The 19,634-nt window shown below is 35.9% G+C and overlaps 1 protein-coding gene across 7 annotated transcripts in view; it reads right to left on the bottom strand.

Annotated features, from left to right (window-relative positions):
• Positions 1 to 19,634, bottom strand: part of MARCHF1 (membrane associated ring-CH-type finger 1) — a 906,067-nt gene that overhangs the window by 819,187 nt on the left and 67,246 nt on the right. The window lies entirely within an intron of this gene.

The following is a 19,634-nucleotide window of genomic DNA, read 5'->3' as shown; positions in this document are numbered from 1 at the left end:
AAATAATTCTAGCCTGTAATCCTGGCACTTTGGGAGGCAAGGGTGGAAGAACTGTTTGAGCCGAGTTCATCTCCACCAAAAAAAAAAAAAAAATTATCCAGGCCTGGCAATGCATGCCTGTGGTACCAACTACTCCAGGCGCTGAAGTAGGAGGATTGTTTGTTTGATCCCAGGAGATTGAGGTTGCAGTGAGCCATGATTGTGACGCTTCACTCCAGCCTGAGAAAGAGAGTGAGAGCCTGTCTCAAAAAAAAAAAACAAAAAGTCCTTTGCAGGGACATGGGTGAAGTTGGAAACCATCATCCCCAGCAAACCAACACAGGAAAATTAAAAAAAAAAAAAAAAAAAAAATACCACCACGTGTTCTCACTCACAAGTGGGAAATGAACAGTGAAAACACATTAACACAGGGAGGGTAACATCACACACCAGGACCTGTCAGGGGCTGGGAGTAAGGGGAGGGAGAGCATTAGGACAAATACCTAATGCATGAGGGCCTTAAACCAGATGATGGGTTGCTAGGTGCAGCAAACCACCACAGCACACCTATACCTATGCAACAAAACTGCACATGTATCCCAGAACTCAAAGTAAAACCAAACTAAAAATTAAAAAAGGAAAAAAAAAATTCATATAAAACTGAAAAAAAAAAAAAAAAAAAAGCCAAGGCAATCATGAGCCAAAAGAACAAAGCTGGAGGTATTTGCTTCAGAGCTCTCTGAAGTTGAAAAAGCTGGAGATATCATACTACCTAATTTCAAACTATACTACAAAGCTACACTAAGCCAAAGAGAATAGAATTGGCAAAAAAGGAAAAGATATATCAATGAATGGAACAGAAAAGAGAGCCTAGAGATGAATCTAACTGATTTTTCAACAAATATGCCAAGAAGAAAAATACAGCTTTATTCAATAAATGGTGTAGGGAAAGTGAATTTCTGCAAACAGAAAAATAAAAGTGGATCCTTATTTCAACACCATATACCAAAATCTGTTCAAAATGGATTAAAAACTTAAATATTTCTGCATTAATATACTCAGGGAAACTGTCAAAATGAAAGAAAGAAAAAGAAAGAAAGAGAAAGAAAGAAAAAAGAAAGAAAGAGGAAGAAAGAAAGAGAGAGAGAAAGAGAGAAAGAAAGAATAGGGGAAGCATACAAGACATTGGTCTGGGTAATGATTTTTTGGATTTGATCCCAAAACCATGAACAACAAAATTAAACATAGACAAATGGTATTACATCAAACTAAAAAGCTTCTTAGGTCATGATGTTTAGTTAAAACAAACAAATTAAAAGTCTTCTGCACAACAAAGGAAACAATTACCAGAGTAAAGAGACAACCTATGGAAAGGGAGAATATGTTTGCAAGCCAGATATCTGATAAAGGGTTAATATTCCAACACATACAAGGAGGTCAAACAACTCAATAACAACAAAACAAAACAAAACAAAACAAAAAAACAATTAAGACCTGCTTTCTGCTGACCAAGTCTTCTTCCTCACCCCTCCCTAATAAAAAGGAAGAAAAAAGGCAATTAAAAAATAGGTAACTCCTGCTTAATATAGGGGTAAAATTTAAACATTAAAAATGTTTTTGGGGCCAACTCGGTGGCTCACACCTGTAATCTCAGCGCTTTAGGAATGCCTGAGCTCAGGAGTTAGTGACCAGCCTGGACAACATGGCAAAACAGACTCCACAAAAAAAAAAAAAAAAAAAAAAAAAAAAAACTTAGCTGGGCTTGAGCCACGTTTGTGTCACACTGCACTTGATCCTGGGTGACAGAGTGAGACCATGTCTCAAAACAAAAAACAACAATAAAAAACTTTAAGTTGTAAAAATGGGTAAGATCAAGAGAGAAGGAAAGAAAAAATGCATAAGGAAACTGAATATACATTTCTAGTGATATTTTTAAAGCCATGAACCCATTTTGGCACAAAAACTTTATCATATGCAATCATTTTTTGTAAATAATTTTTTGTGGAGCCATCAGATATAAAAAAGTGATTTTCCTCACCTGAGGTCATGACAAGAGGATGTTGAAATCTATATACGATCAAATCATCCGTACGGGCACTGCTAATCTAGAAGAAAGTGGTTGCAGAGAGAGTGGGAAGAATTTAGACCAGCTTATTGAAGTGGGAAAAGAAAAAAGAAAAAAAGAAGAACTTCAGAGGCAGACTTTGCCTCTTATAAAAATTAAAAACATAAGTCACAATCTGTGTTGTGCTTGGGAGTTAGCAGCCAAAACCAAATAAACAAACAAGAAAAGAAGTCACAATGAAAGGAAAAGAAAAAAAGAAAGAGTTTGCATCCATTGAAGTATGCAGAAAAAGAAAACTTTTTTTTTAAATAAAATAAGGGGGTATAGTTGGGAATTTAGCAATGGACATACAGGATGAGTAATAGACACTGGAGGCTCCAAAAGATGGGAGGAAGGGAGGATGGGAGGGGGATAAGGGATGAAATCCTATTAGGTAGAATGTTCACTAATCTGGTGATGAGGATGCTACACAATATACTTCACCGTATGCAATACATCAAAGCAACAAAACTGCTCTTGTGCTCCTAAAACCATAAAAATGAAAAATTATCATGTCTGAGACTTCTTTAAAAAATAATGAAATTTAAAAAATAAAACTTTTAAGAAGAGAGAGAATAGTAAGAGCAGAGCAAGGACATTCAGTCTATACTTTCAAGTGGACTTGATCATTTGAAACAATAAAGTTGTTCACTGAATCTTTATCATAGAGCATTAAAAAGTAAGTTGCTCATTGGCAGAAATTCCCACCAAGTTAGTACAGATTACATGGGTTTTGACACAAGCAACAATAAAGCTAATTGTATTTTTTTTTGTATTTATATGTGGCATAGGTAGATTAATAGGAGACATACACACATATATTTACATATGTTTTACATAACATGGGAGCCTTCAGAAGGAAATAAATATCCAAGGAATTGGCAAAACCTAAATGTGCTTTTATACTAGGTTGAACAAAGAGATGCGATTGTAGAAAAATAACTAAACTATGGGGGAAAATAAAGATAAGAATCATCTTAACAAAGTCAGTTTGCTTACAATTCTCTTGGCGATGACTCCCTGAAGAAGAATGTTTCTTTTCTCCTGGCATACGAAAGTTATCTTTCACTTGGGAGTTTTTATCACTTGTTTTCAGAAAGAAAAGGGGGAATTAAAATGCCCTTCTTGCATCTGCTGTTTTCCAAGGGCTTTTAGCTTAAAATAATTCTTACACCAAAGTGAAATAATTTGGGGTGATATGTTCTGAACTTCAAAACACACACACACACACACAAACATGCAAATTCTCTCTCTCTCTCTCTCTCTCTCTCTCTCTCTCTCTCTCTCTCTCTGTCTCTGTCTTTCTCTCTCTGTCTCTCTCTCTTCATACACTCTGACTACAAAAGTAAGCCATTTCCCACAAGGAAACTATACATGGAAAGTCATGGAAGAATTAAATCACAAGATTTTGTTTGAACTAAAGTAAGTTTGATGTGAGAGTATAATATTCATGAGGGCAATGGTTGCAGTTAAGGTAGAACCATTGAATAGGCTTCAAGTTTTTAAGTAACTTGGGCATATATCTTGGCCTCTCAATTCTGCATATGAGACAGCACTGGAATTTGTAAGCATAAATATCAAATCACGATGGTATTTCTCATAGGAGAAAAGAAAAGAGAAAAAGAATAGCAGTAAGAAGACCAGATAAACTGCTGCATTTCTTAAAGAAATGAAAGAAGATGACCTAAACTAAAGCAAGAGGGATAAAGGAAGGCAGTTATACTTGAGAGTTAGTTATACTAATAAGGCTTGTTAATTTAGTACACAGAGTATTAGAATATGAAGAGCAATTAATGATGATGCTAAATGATAATACACACACACACACACACACACACACACACACACACACACACACACACACAAACACACACCATCAATTAAAGAAGAGAAATTTGTCTGGCATTTCAAAACAAAATAGGAATTTCTTAAACAGAAATTCCCAGCTTTGTTTCTGTATAGATTCTCAATAATCATCTCAAGAAGAATTTTGAAATTTTGAAATAAACAAATTTTACCTTAACTTAAAAGTAATTAGTAATCACACTAGTATAATTTTGCTATGACTCAAAACCAGTGTCATCAAATCAAACAGTCATATGTTAGTTCGCCCAACAGGCTGAAGGTCACTGGCTTTGTAAAGATGGGTTACATTTCTCTTACATCTGTTATTGTTGTTGATTTTTTTCTTAACTCATGGGATAAACATTCCATTGACAGTAAAAGAAGTTTTAACTGTAAGAAGTACTCAACTTCCTTAATTAATTAATGTATTTTTCTGAAGACAGAGTCTCACTCTGTTGCGCATGCTGGAGTGCAGTGGCATGATCTTGGCTCACTACAACCTCTACCTCTCGAGTTCAAGCAATTCTTCTGCCTCAGCTTTCCAAGTAGCTGGGATTACAGGCACATGCCACTATGCCCAGCTAATTTTTATATTTTTAGTAGAGACAGGGTTTCACCATGTTGGCCAGGCTGGTCCTGAACTCCTGACCTCAAGTGATCCTCCCACCTTGGCCTCCCAAAGTGCTGGGATTACAGACATGAGCCACCATGTCCAGCCCAACCTCTTTAATTTACTATTTATGCCCTTGTACAGTTACTGTGTCATCCTTAGATCCCACATCCACATTATATATGTATGCATATCACTTGTAATATGGTTTCTAAAAATGGTGGATTTTCAGGTTACATATGTTCATAAATATAGAAATACTTGCCCCAAACATGTACCTTTTAATTAAGTTGGAACCAAGAAACCAGTAAAAAGAGTAATGTGAAAATTTCTCACCACCAGATTTGGTAAGGTTTGGACCGTCTATTAAGGAAACACTATAACCTAATAGTTAAAAGCAAGTGCTCTAGTACCCAGCAAGCTTGGATTCATGCCCTTGCTCTGTGTAACGATGGTTAAGTTGCTCAGTCTATGACACAGTTTCCATATCCTTAAAATAAAATTTCTATCTAATAGATTTATAGTATTAAGAAAAATGATTGATATAGCATGTTTAGTACAGTGGATTGAATATAGAAAGCATACAAAAATGATAGGTACTGTTAAAATTCTCAAAGTAAACAATAAGAAAAACTTATCCACGTATTTCCCAAGTTTTAAAAAATGGAGATGGAGCCCTGAGTCGTAGGCAGGACTTAATGACTCACTTTCAAAGAATAGAGTATAAGAAGGTCTGAAAAAGTAACTTTATAGTGGAGAAATCTGGCAAACAGTACCCTGTCTATATGGTCAAGATTAACCTTATCAGCAATAAGTCAAACTGAGTGCATAAACCCCTGATGCGAGGCTATGAGAAGGGCAAGTCAGTCTCTAGTATTCTTCCTAATCATGAGAAAAACATCAGGCAAACCCAAACTGGGAGACATGCTACAAATACCTGATCAGTACTCCTCAAAACTGTAAAGGTTGTGAAAAACCAGGAAAGAGTGAGAAATTCACAAACCAAAGGAGACTAAGGAAAACCATGACTAGACACAACATAATATTCTAGGTGGGACTGTGGAATAGAAAAATAGTATTAGTGGAAAAAGTAGTGAGCTATGAACAAAGCCTGCAGTTCAACAAGTAGTAGTACAATAAGAATTAATGGTTTCTTAGTTTTGATCAATATCCCATGGTTATGGTTATGAATGAGTGGTATAAAGGAATTGTACTACTGCTTCAATTTTTCTGTAAATCAAAATTCAAAATAAAAAGTGTTTTAAAAGTTGGAGGGCAAAAAGGAGAAGAATGTAAATGTAAATGCCATGAGACTCAATTTACTCAATTTACCTAAAGTATACTTACCTAAGTAGTAAATAGATGTCATGAATCTCCTCAATTTAAAACCTTATGATTTTGTATTCTGATATAACATCACAAAGCAAGTCAGATCTTAATCCATATCTATCTAATCTAGTTATATATCTTAACACAATATCAAATGTTCAGGGTAAAAAACAAACAAACAAACAAACAAACAAAAAGCCACAAGACCCAAACAGAATTTATAAGACCCTGAACATAATCACAATTTTTACTCATAAGTAAAAGCACTTGGATATTTCAGCTGAAATGTACTTTTTCTTTACAAACTGCCTGCTACTAAACAGTGTTTTTACAGCAAATTCAAATATGGCACAAGTACATAAAAAGAGTTTAAAAAACTAAATAAAAATAGATTAAAAATAAAAGGCTCCTGCAGAACTGTTCTATATTGCTAAAAAGAGAATAAATATATTAAACAAATTACTTAACCTTAAGTAGCACTTCTCTTCCTGGGGTGTAGGTTACAACAAAAACATCCTATGGCCCTAAAATCTTTCCATAACAGACACCTTCTTCAATGTCTGAGCAGGAAATATCCATTGAAAGTAGCCCATTATAACCTAATTTATACCCTAGAATGTGGACAATTCCCTTTTACATGTTTTAAACAATTTTTATATTTTGCTTTACATAATGTGATGCAATACCTTTGCATGGATTTACAGTTATATTTTCAACATTAATAGTTGGTCTCTCTGTAAGCCTTTCAGGTTTGTTCTCTACAAGCCTACATTCAACTCCTACCAGAGCTTAAAATGGGGTTTTCTTTTTTTTTTTTTTATTGCATTTTAGGTTTTGGGGTACATGTGATGAACATGCAAGATTGTTGCATAGGTACACACATGGCAGTGTGGTTTGCTGCCTTCCGTCCCCTCACCTGTATCTGTCATTTCTCCCCATGCTATCTCTTCCCACCTCCCTACCCCTCCCCCATTTCCCCCCAACGGACCCCGGTGTGTAGTGCTCCCCTCCCTGTGTCCATGTGTTCTCATTGTTCAACACCCGCCTATGAGTGAGAATATACGGTGTTTGATTTTCTGCTCTATCTCACACCAATTAGAATGGCGATCATTAAAAAATCGGGAAACAACAGATGCTGGAGAGGATGTGGAGAAATAGGAACACTTTTACACTGTTGGTGGGAATGTAAATTAATTCAACCATTGTGGAAGACAGTGTGGCGATTCCTCAAGGACCTAAAAATAGAAATCCCATTTGACCCAGCAATCCTATTACTGGGTATATAACCAAAAGATTATAAATCATTCTACTACAAGGACACGTGCACATGAATGTTCATTGCAGCACTGTTTACAATAGCAAAGACCTGGAACCAACCCAAATGCCCAACGATGATAGACTGGATAGGAAAAATGTGGTACATATACACCATGGAATATTACACAGCCATCAAAAACGATGAGTTCACGTCCTTTGTAGGGACATGGGGTTTTCTTTTAGGATGATTACAAAGATATTAACTCTGAGGTTATGGACAATATATATGTCTTCCATAGACAAATGGCACTCTGGTTATTGGAAAGAACTGCTCTTTTGAGAGTGTCTCTCAAAAGAAGTTTACATTTCATTACTCTACAAGTTAAATTAATACAAAGATTGAAGCAAAGTGAGGTATTCTTTTACGGTTAGAGGGAATTAAGTGATACATAGAAGATAATTAACTTTCTTTTCATGTGTACTCTATAGGGTAAAATGATTAATTATTTTTCAGGTCAAAAACAAAGTCTAAATAAAATAGAGGTGTATAAAAAGTATGTTTCCAGTGTGTTTTCTTAAAAATCATTATATTTTAAAGAAAATACATCTTAAAATATGCAGTCATATTCTCCTCACATACACATAGTAATCAAATACCAGCTTGAAATTAATATTTTAAAAAACATTAAACTCATATTCATCTGACAAGCATTTATCAGGTGCCCACTATGTTCTGGGCTTTGTGCAAGGAGGCTGCATTATGTTCCTGCCATTAGAGCTTTATTCTCTCCATTAAAACAGCCTCCTAGACTTAATCTCTTAAATGCTCACCATAATTTATAGTTCTAAAAATCTATGTTTTAATGGGGAAGAAAAAACCCTAGCACTAAAAGTCCTGACAACTTTGACACATTAAATGGAAATCTTAGAAATATTGTAATGGAAGAAAATCATTGCATCCAAAAGCAGCAGGCCATTAAGAATGAGATGGAAATTGAGAGATTGCCCTTATTACTGAAATAGGGTACTTGATTCATTTAAGGAAAATGAATCAAGTATTCAAAAGTACATAAGGCATAATTTTTTGAAGGTTAAGGAAGTTGGATTTTTGCCCACCAAATTAAATCAGACAAACGTGGCCAAAGCATTCCAGTTGAGGTTGCACAAACCTTAGAATTACAGAAGAGAGTTATTCTACTTGGTGCAACTGAAATGACATAGACCACAAATATTGTTTCAACCTGTCTTCCATGATGTTCTAAAGTCAGTCAACAGTTGAATAGAGTGGGTTCTGGGTTCTGACTGGGCTCTGACTCCATTCAATGCTATATTCAACTCTTACAGAGGACAATATCTTAGAGAGGTGGCACTAATATAAAAACAGGTAACTTTTATGGCACTTAGCTTTCTAAAACAAAGATAAACATGATTATGGATTCTTTTCTAAAAATTCAATTACATTTTAAAAACCCAAGTATAATTGTTCAATATGAAATATTTCAATTTGCGATAGAATTCACTATCTACCAGAATTCTATTAGCAAATGTGTTCAGTTAGCAGAAAATTATATGAACCAAACCAATATAGAGACCTGGAACCTGTAAATAACAAGAATCAAAGTCAAAATTTAAGACACCTAAACCTATTCTCCTAGAACTAGAACACTTCTGAAACAATAGGCACTCAATTCAATTCTAAAGTCTCTTGCTCTCCTTTCTCCCTACTTCCATCACTGTAGAACATCATCATCATAGCTGCTGAAACTAATGACCACTCTTAGCTCTCTGCGACAATATATACCCCAGCTGAAGCAATTTCTCAGACCATAAGTCATGTATGTGGTTGACTAGAGCCAACTGGTATATACTTATGGGAGTTTATTTCTGGCCACAGTGAGCTTTTAAGATCCTAAAACCTATGCCTAGGCTTCTGATGTTGCCATAATTGTCTCAATATAACCTAAAATTTCAAAACTGTACCCTAAATCGCTCCTATAGGCCCTTTCCAATGTTTTGAACCATTTCAACCCTTGAACTCATATTTTTACAACTGATGAAGAAAAGCATTCACGAAATCTATAATAATACTAGTTGTTTGTTTGTTTTAGATGGTCTCACTCTGTCACCCAGGCTAAAGTGGAGTGATCTCAGCTCCTGGGCTCAAACAATTCTCCTACCTCACCCGCTGCCCCAGACTACCTGGTCCTATGTGTGTGTACCACCACACCCAGCGAATTTTTGTATGTTTTCTAGAGACGAGGTTTTGCCATGTTGTCCAGGCTGGTTTGGAATGCCTTAAGCTCAAGCAAACTGTCCACCTCAGCCTCCCAAGTAATACTAGTTTGAGTGCAACAAGTATGTAAATGCACCAGATACTTACATGCAAATGGTAAAGAGGGAGCATTTACCCATTTGTCCAGTCTCATTCAGGGTGTCACCAAAAAAGGAGGTGACATTTAAACTGATCATTACAGTATAAGGGAGACCTGAGTAATTGGGAGAGAGAGGAAAAAGCTGAAACACAGAAACACAAACACACAGAATGTTTAGGTTGCCTAGTGTAGGATCTTTTGAGAAATGTTATTTTTTTAAAGACACTATAAATTAAGATAACACCAGATCTTAAGATGCCCTTGCATATAATTAAAGTATTTAATATATTGAAAACAATAGATGTTTACATTTCACAGAGGAGTAATAGCTACCATGACCATGTGAAAAAATTCTAAAGGAGAAAATGTGTTAGAGATTGGAGTACCAGATATGGTAGCAGAATCTATGGCAATGGTTAAGTAGAAACTGAAAGATAGAGACAGAAAAATGAACTATTTTGAAGATATAATTGCTAAGAATTGACAAATGAGGAAAGTAAAATGAGATCCTATGTATTTGTTTTCTAACCTGGGTTAAAGAAGCCATTAGTTTATACAAGGAACACAGACTAATTGTAAGGCTGTCTTTAGAAGACAGATCTGTATCTAAACACTCTGAATTTTACAGAAAAAGAGAGAGAGAGAGAGAGAGAGAGAGAGGTTAAAATATCTACCCAATAGAAAAAGCGTTTACTATGGTACTCAGGAGAGTGGATAGGGCTGAATTTGCACATGAGGGAATCATAAGCACAAAACTGTTAGCTAAACTTGGGAGTGGGCAAACTTACCCAAGTAGAAAATTCTGAGCCAATAAAGAAGGCCAAGGTCAGAAACTTACTGTATTTATATATTTAGGGAGACAGCAGATAAAGTATCAAGGAATAAAACTGACAGGAAAAGAAAAAAGAATATCAATGGTTCAATATTATATACAGCAAAAAGAATGAGAGTGTTCCAAAGTGGTTGAGAAACCATTCTAAAGGGATTAAATGCTGGCACTGGTCATGAATTTGGCTGACTTTGACAGAGGAATCAAAGCAATGTACGGAAGAGAAAACTTAATTGCCAGAAGAATGGCATGAAGACAGGGGAAGGTCAGAGGATGCCCTGAGAGAGAAGACAAATGATTGGCTAGGATTGTGAAAGAGACAAGAGCAGAGGGCATCAAGGACAGGTTAGTCCAGAAGAGGAGTATGGACAGTATCAGTCTGTGAATTAGGAGACACATACTACTGACATATGCAGGAGCACATCCTGTTTGATCAACGGGGCATTCACAACTAAAATGGCTCTTTTGGAAAGCAGTGATGGCAAATCCAGCCTCAAGTCACATATACAATTGTGACCGACGATGCTTCCAACTGAGTACTGCAGAATAGAAAACTCCTCTTCTCCCTTTCTAAAGACCTTATCAAAGACCCTCTGGGAACTGCAATACATTAGGTTTCTTATGGGCAATTGTCTTTTATATCTGATTCATTAAACACATTAAATACATTGTTCCAAAACATGACAAGTTTTAACATGTCTTGACTTAAAAATATAATTTAGTAGTTTAAAAATCTTAAAACAAATTTAAATTTTCCAAACTTCTTTTTTGAGAAAAAGAAAATCCTTACTAACCCCGGGGGTCATGGCTAAAAGTTTGGGAAACATTGAGAATTTTAGTTACAGAACATAAGGCTGGGGAAAAAAAGCCTTAACAACACTTTTAAAATGTTTGTAAGTTCTATTACAAAGGATATGTTGAGCTTGGCACTATGGCTCATGCCTGTAATCAGAACTTTGCAAGGTGAATCCCAGCACTGAGGTATGTGAATCACTTGAGGCCAGGAATTCAAGACCAGTCTGGCAAACAAGGAAAAATCCCACCTCTACAAAAATTAGCTGGGCATGGTGGTACATGCCAGTAATCCCAGCTACTCAGGAGGCTGAGGCAGGAGAATTGCTTGGACCCTGGAGGCGGAGGTTGCAGTGATCTGAGATTGCATCATTGCACTCCAGCCTAGGTGACAGAGTGAGAAACTGTGCCCCCCCCCCCACAAAAAAAAGGATTCTAATTCACATGATATTAAAGCCTGGAGAGAAAAAGAATAAAACCTATCTGCAGAATGAGGGAGTGAGTTCATCGAGACAAAATTACAAGTTTATTTTCATGTTTACAATTATAAGGCTCCCAAAAGAGATCTTTAAAAATCACGAATAGATGTTCATCTTTCTGGTGTGGTTGGACACTATTATTTCCATATGCCCACACTTGAGTCGGTAATTTTATTTCTGCTTCTTGGGATGGTTCATGGTTTCCCTCCAGTTTGGAATAAGTCATGCCAACATGTGAACATCCACAGTTTCTATCTACTCAGCTTAGTTTTGTTTTCCTTTTTTCAATCTTATGACCCATGGAACATGATTTGTGACCAAACTTTATGATTTATTTCAGTACAATAAAGGAAGGAAACTTGATTTTTCTCATCAGAGTGCATATTTCCCTTTCAAGAAATGAAAACTCATTTGTAGTGGGGAAGAACACTTAGCGAGAGCACCAAAAGGAAAGGAAGCTAAAATATTTGACCAGCTTGGACAAGTCATTTTACTCTTCAGAGCTTAGTTTCCTCCTTCTTGTCTTTGATACTTCACAGGATTAAATGAGGAATGCATGAGATTGTGTGCATAGATTATCTTTCATTGTGCATGGCACAGAGTAGATGTAAGGCCGATTGCCTCACCGGGAGCTCAGACACGCCCATCGCTCTCCACCCCATCCTTCTCTGGGCCCAAAAACTACATCACCACTCTGTGCCGGGTACCAAGCCCTGCACTCAGAACCTAGCACCACCATGTAGCTCCTCCAATGCCCACTTCTGTATTCAGCACCCAAATCTGCACTCGACACTAGGCTCTGCACTCGGCACCTAGCCCGCTGTTGAAAAATCCCACCAAAATTTAAAAGAAGCCCTGCCAAAACCTGCCCAATAGCAGCTTGCCCCGTCCATGTCCCGCTCCACCTGGCTGGCTTGCTCACCGGAAATCCTGCCTACCTACCAATAGTAGCTTGCCCCGTTCACGTCCTGTTCCCTCATAACCAATCAGAATACCTTACTCCTCCTCGCTCACTATAAAAGCCCTACTCCTCGGGAAGTCAGCAAGACTTCTCTGGCCCCTTTCCCTGGGACCATAGAACCTCACCCAAGAGCTGAATAAATTGGCATTTAATTTTCTTATACTGGCCTGAGTTTCCTCATTTTAAACTCATCAATGACCCTTACAGTAGATACTTAACAAATGACCATTCATATATCTACATAAAATTGTAGCCATGCAATTTTTGTGTCACCTTGGAAGGACTAATCCACAGCTCACGGGGTTTAACTTATTGTACCACAGCCTTCCTACCACAACCACTGCACCCACATACACCCATCTCCCAATCCCCTCCCCACCAACACATACACACTTGCGTGCACACACAGAAACAAACACTCACCCATACACCCACCTTTCCGCTCAGGACCTTAAGTGAAACTTCATAACAGACAAAATAAAGAGACATTTTGTTTTCTTATTTGCTCTTATGAAAGAGAACAGTTATAGCCCCTATGGGGATTATTGAGTAATCAACACCCTGAGTGCTGAATCTGAAAAAAAGCTTCCCTATCCCTATTCGCTGCATGCCTTAAGATATCAAGCAGATACTCTATGCAATCCCTTCCAATAGACTACTGCAAGCTATTTCTTACTAAAACACGTTCTTGAAAACAATCAAATTATAAATTAATCTTTAAAGATTAGAAGATTGCAAGCAATGAAATAGTACAGAAGCTTGCAATTAAGATCATAAGCAGGAGATTGCAGAAGAGATGCCAGAAACTATGTTACATCATTAGCTATAACCAAAGGGAGAAAAACAAGTATGTATGTCCCTGAAGATAATCCATGAACACAGAACAAGTTACAGGGGGAAATACAAAAACTGTGAGGCCTCTAGCAACAGTCTATTAAATGCTAAAGAAGCAAATCAATCCAATAATGTAAAGTGGATATTACTAACTAGTAAGCTAAGAGCTTTTACATTCACTGCAAGTGTATTTTGCAATAAATGAGAAGTCACGTACAGCCCCCGGTGTATTTCCCTCCCACTCCTTCATATTTGCACTCATTTTGAAACTATTTAGAGTCAGAATATAGCACTACAGCAGTGGTCAGATCTGGCTCAGAGTTCTTTAATGATAATTTCTAAGAATATACAGTATATAAATTCTTAAAGGTACCTAGTCTGAATTTCAAGTGTTGAGTTGCTCTGGCAGAAATACTTTATTTTGAAATACATTGTGGCAGGACATGTCATGAGAAATAAGTAATTTCCCCAAATTACACTGAAAACACCTTTGATCCTTAACCTCTGAATGCTTTCTGGTAACTTAAACATTTACATAAAAATTTTACATCTCCGAAGTATCCATTATGTTCACATGCTATACTTTTATAAATGCCCATGAATAACAGGGCTGTGTTGTTTACCATAGCGTGCACAGGAGGTTTTATGTTTGTTTGTTTTGTTTCATTTAGTTTGTGGGAAGAAGGAAGCTAAGTATATATAGTAAATAAATCATTCAAGTTTTATTTATTTTTTAGAACAGCAGCTTTTAGATTTTCATATATTTGATGAATCTAAATGTTTTCATCAAATAAATGTATGAACAAGACATAGTCTAAGTGTCCAGCATCATTTGTAAAACCCCAAACACATTTCTTTGGTCATAGTGGACTCACCCACTCATCTAGTCACACCTTAATTTGCTCATTGCAAGTAATGCATTGTGCTACGTGTCAAATGTCATATTAGGTACTGTGAAATGGGACAGTGACCCCCAAGATGGCAAAATCCTCACCCTCAAACAAATTGCATCTAAGTTGGAAAGACAAATACTAACCAAATAAATGCAACATACATATAGATATAAAATTACAAATTATTATTAAGTATGATAGAGCTACAGAATATTTTGAGAAAGATTAACTGTTGAGTGGTGAGTTCAAGATAAAGAGCATTTAAGCTTAAATCTAACTTCTAAAGAAGTAGGAATGGAGTAAAATATTAGATGCAGGAGAGAATTGAAAGATGGAGCAGAGTGAATTATATAATCAGCAAAGTGTTATATGTTCTTATTTGCTATTAGATACCTCCAAGAATTTATATACTGTACATTCTAAGGTACCTCTAAGAATTTATATACTGTGCATTCTAAGGAGAAATCAGAACACCAGGGTCCTAATGAAGAGTATGACCAAATGAAGAGATTGAGAATACGGTATTGTCCCATGCTAAAACCCTCAAGTTTTGTGAGTGTTCTTTACTTCAAAGATTGATAAATTGGTATTTTATTAAAAAATAAAAGTATCTTATTTATTCAAAGTATTTATTTTGTATAGACTACATTTAATATTTTCTTTTTTTTTTTTTTTTTTTTTTTTTTTTTTTTTTTTTTTTTTTTTTTTTGAGACGGAGTTTCGCTCTTGTTACCCAGGCTGGAGTGCAATGGCGTGATCTCGGCTCACCGCAACCTCCGCCTCCTGGGTTCAGGCAATTCTCCTGCCTCAGCCTCCTGCGTAGCTGGGATTACAGGCACACACCACCATGCCCAGCTAATTTTTTGTATTTTTAGTAGAGACGGGGTTTCACTATGTTGACCAGGATGGTCTCGATCTCTCGACCTCGTGATCCACCCGCCTCGGCCTCCCAAAGTGCTGGGATTACAGGCTTGAGCCACCGCGCCCGGCGCTACATTTAATATTTTCATTTACCACGGACTATCGGTAAAACCTTCCGCATATTTTCCACATGCAGCTAAAATTTTAAAATAACAATGCACAGTATTTTCAGAAAGCTACAAGAGAATATTTTGAATAATAACAACATAAAGAAATGACAAATATTGCAGGTGAAGAATAGGCTAATTATCCTGATTTGATCATTACACATTGTACACATGTATTGACCTATCTTTCACTGTGTCCCCAAAATATGTAAAATTATTATGTCAACTAAAAGTTAAAGGGAAAAATATCACACAAGAGAAGAGTAGCAGGGTGTGTTAAATAATAAACTCACTTCAAATAATTGATAATTCCCTGAACTTTTAAGATGTTGCCACTGATCATTACTAATAATTCTCACTAATGCACACATGTCTTATTTACAAATAGCTATATTAAAGTAAAATTATATTTTCTTTACACATGAAATAATTCTGTGAATAAAATAACATAGGAATGTTAATTCCCCAGAATCTGTCATTGTCAAGAAACCTCTCATTCTCAAGGATGATAATTCACAGATTTCTCTCTCCTTAACATGTCAGAAAAATTATAATCATTTTAAAATGTCAACTTATCTCATCAATATTGATAGCATTTTTCTGAAGCTGAAATTCTTTACCTTTTATTAGAATTATATACTTCTATGAAATCTTGAGAAATTATCCACTAAAATCTACCAACCTCATTTTCTACCAAGACTGCACTCCAGTTAGAAACAAGTCAAGGCTGTTCCATTGCTAAACTTTTCACCATATTTTCCAACTCATAATCATCAGCCTCTTGTGCAAAATTTAACTTCAAGTCATTTTCTCCTCACTGCAATAAAATGATTTGTTTCCAAAAATCATTAGTAGTCATTTGAGTTCAGGCTACCTTCTAGGCCCTCCTCCAATATTCCTTGATCTTAGATCATAATCTTCTGTAACAAATGGTAAGATAATTCCTTCTAAAACTAAGATGGACAAACAAGATGAAGAAAAGATGTATGAGTGTCCTAATGTAATTCAGTATACATACAGAAAGGTTGCAAATTTGTTTTTAAACTGGTTCTTTTGTGTTTATTTATCATTGATCTGGAAAAGAGAGCCCATATTTAATAAATCAAAAACATAATATAAATTTAGTCTCTTGTACAGAAGGTACTAATTAAAAGGTAGGTACTCAACATGTCATAAACTAATCACCATCAATGACATCTATTCCTTGCGTATTTTATCTCAAATGCTTAAGTTCGTATTTCGAGATATTACACACGTGTTTTCTACATTTTGGCCCTCCACCCTATAATGATTTCCTTCTCACTTTTTAGTGTTAAAAGTTTAAAATTAACTTTTAAACTTTTAACATTAAGCCTGAAAAAATATAACTCTTGCTTGAACAAAACATCTAAGATTTGGGGGAATACAGAAGAAGCAGAAACTAGACTTTCTGGCTACCCACACCTCATTTCTTGCCCAACTAGATACAGATTTTCTGTACAAGGGACAGGACCCTCAGATACACTCATATATCTAAAGAATAGGGGAAAAGACGCTTGTACTCAGGAATTTGGCAAAGCTCAGTATTTACTTACAAAGCTTTATAGAGTTTCCTTCAGCCCAGCATAGTATGGAAGTAGCCAAATTACTTCTGATGCATTAAAGAGGATGGAGCTTATGGGACTTTGAGTACAAAAATGAAGGACCAAACAGCAGCAACCTGTTTACTCTTCTGAGGCTGAAATAAAACAATGGATGTGTCAATAGCTGATGGGTGGAGCTGTGGCCAGCAAAGCCCAAAGCTCATCTCTTCCCAACCCTATGTAATACTTGTTCTATCTCAGTGTCCCTTACCTTCACACTCCAGTCCACTGGGCAAAAGGAAGAGAAAGCCGGAATTTAATGGAATTTCATTTTTGCCATGTCAGAGAATGGATACCCCAATTACAAATAATTCAACAACAACAAAAATGTTCCTCTTGTAGATTGTCACACTCTACAAAAGAGACTGTGCCACATGCTAAAGGTAGAGATAAATTTAGGAAATCATTTCTGCCTTACATTAATGTTACAGTTAGGAGACAGAGTACAGGCACAACAAAAGTAAACAAAAATATAATGCAAGTGGTGCAATGTAACAAGACCAGGTAACTATAAGATGGCTGTAGTTCCCTATTTTGCCTCTTTTCCAGAAGGATAATAAGCTTAATATTTAAGTCTTCAAGACTATGGTGCTGTAAATGCTTTCAAACCATGTGTTTTTATTTACATGATTGGTCCCTTGAGCCTACTAAACATGTCAAATCTTAAAGTTGTCTTACAGCTACATTGAATCTTTTGTATTTGCCAGAGCATGTTCCTATGCGCTAATGAATATAGACCAATGTATGGGAGAAGCTGGAATGAAAAACTAGAAAATGTGCCTTTCCACCCAGAGCCATGAAATCAAGCATTCTTTCAAAAATCACTAAACTTGATGTACTATATTTAGTTCTAATTAGAAAAAAAATCGCAACACTTATGACTTGTATATAATTCAGAGCATCTCGATATATCATTAAAATCTAGCATTGAATGTGAGACATACTGGCAAACATTACCTTAGAAATTATACTTACATTGCACTAAAAACAGACATTTATGGGGAATAACCTATCTGCTACTTTCTTCTCTGAATTCCAGGACAAAGAAACATTGACTGATAATAATCATATTGTTGGTGGGATCTATTGATTTCAAATCACACTCACTGGAGACATTGATCTGTAAGCAAGATTGTTTTCCTTTTATTTCACCAATAAGATACTTTTCTTAGAAAATCAGCTCATTTTACACCCCTTGCTTCCCTGCTTAGTGAAGCTCCAGAACACCACAAATAATTATGTAAGATTATTACATATGCTATTTGAAAAAAAAATTAAAATAAAAAATAATTCATAAAATCAAAAACTTTAAAAACTGCAACTTGAAAACCTCATAAAATGATCACACAAGAAATAACTTTAGAGAAAAATGAGGGTATATGCATACTCTCACATAAAAGTGGGAGCTAAATGATGAAAAATTCAAGAACACAAAGAGGGGAACAACAGATATTCATACCTACTTGAGGGGGAAGGATGGGAGGAGGGAGAGGAGCAGAAAAAAATAACTGTTGAATACTAGGCTTTGTACTTGGTTGAGGAAATAATCTGTACAACAAAGTGCTGCAACACAAGTTTACCTAAATAACAAACCTGCACATATATCCCTGAACCTAAAATAAAAGTTAAAAAAAAGAAAAGAAAAAAAGAAAGGGGAGGATATAGCTCAGGGTTACATAAAATTTTGTACTAGTAAAATAGATAGATGAGAGGTAGGTAGATTAGATAGATGATAGATAGATAGATAGATAGATAGATAGATAGATAGATAGATGATAGAATCCATATTGTGCAAAGAGAGTGCTAAAAATAGAAAAGAATTAAGCTGCAAGAATAACTAAACATGCAAACATTAAAAAAAATATAGAATTACTTGCTCTGGATATTTAAAATTAAAGTCTATTTTACCATTTATTTTTGAGCCAAAAAGAAAAAAAATACAGAAATCCTTTTCAGCACTGTAACTCCAAGCAACTCTCAAGTGCTTGTTACTTTCTAAACTGTGTGTGTGTGGTGTGTGTGTGTGTGTGTGTGTGTGTGTGTGTGTGTGTGTGTGTTATTGTGGCTTTCTGCTTTTCTCTGCATGTCTGCTTTGTCCTCCCTGCCACATTTCAGAAAGAGGCAATGATAATGACGCCCTATTGATGGAACCCTTCCTGTGAATCCCTCCAGAGCTGCTGGCAAGACCACAGATAGAATATTTCTGGTTAAATGCTCATCTCTGGCTCTAGTACAACTTGCACAACATTCCCAGTCATGGGGCTCAGTGCAGGCAGTATTATTTAGATTAGAAGAAGTGGCTGTGGTGGCACCACGATTGTTGTTAATCACTGAAAGATGACTTGTACTCTTACTTATAAATGCCTTAAGTACAGAGGCAATTCATGCCTTTCTATTTTCTTCTTTTTCTATGTTCTGTTTATCACAGTTGAAGAACATAGTAACCAACAAATAATTCATTGTAGAATTGAATCAAGGTCAACATAAAAAGAAATTTTAATCTAAGATTAATATCCAAAAATATTAAGGCCAAAGGACTAAACTAGACAATTGGAATTGCTAGGCAAGCCAGGCAGGTAGTGCTTATGCTGTACTTTTTAAAATTACTTAGTGGTATGTAAGAAATAGTTATATTGCTTGTTCTTTTTCTGATGCTTTGGAGTTTCCTATCAAGAATGATACGTGAAACCAAGCCCATGT

This window comes from Saimiri boliviensis, chromosome 3, assembly GCF_048565385.1.
Source record: "Saimiri boliviensis isolate mSaiBol1 chromosome 3, mSaiBol1.pri, whole genome shotgun sequence".
In the NCBI taxonomy this organism is placed as follows: domain Eukaryota; kingdom Metazoa; phylum Chordata; class Mammalia; order Primates; family Cebidae; genus Saimiri; species Saimiri boliviensis.
This window is presented reverse-complemented; position numbering and strand designations above follow the sequence as displayed.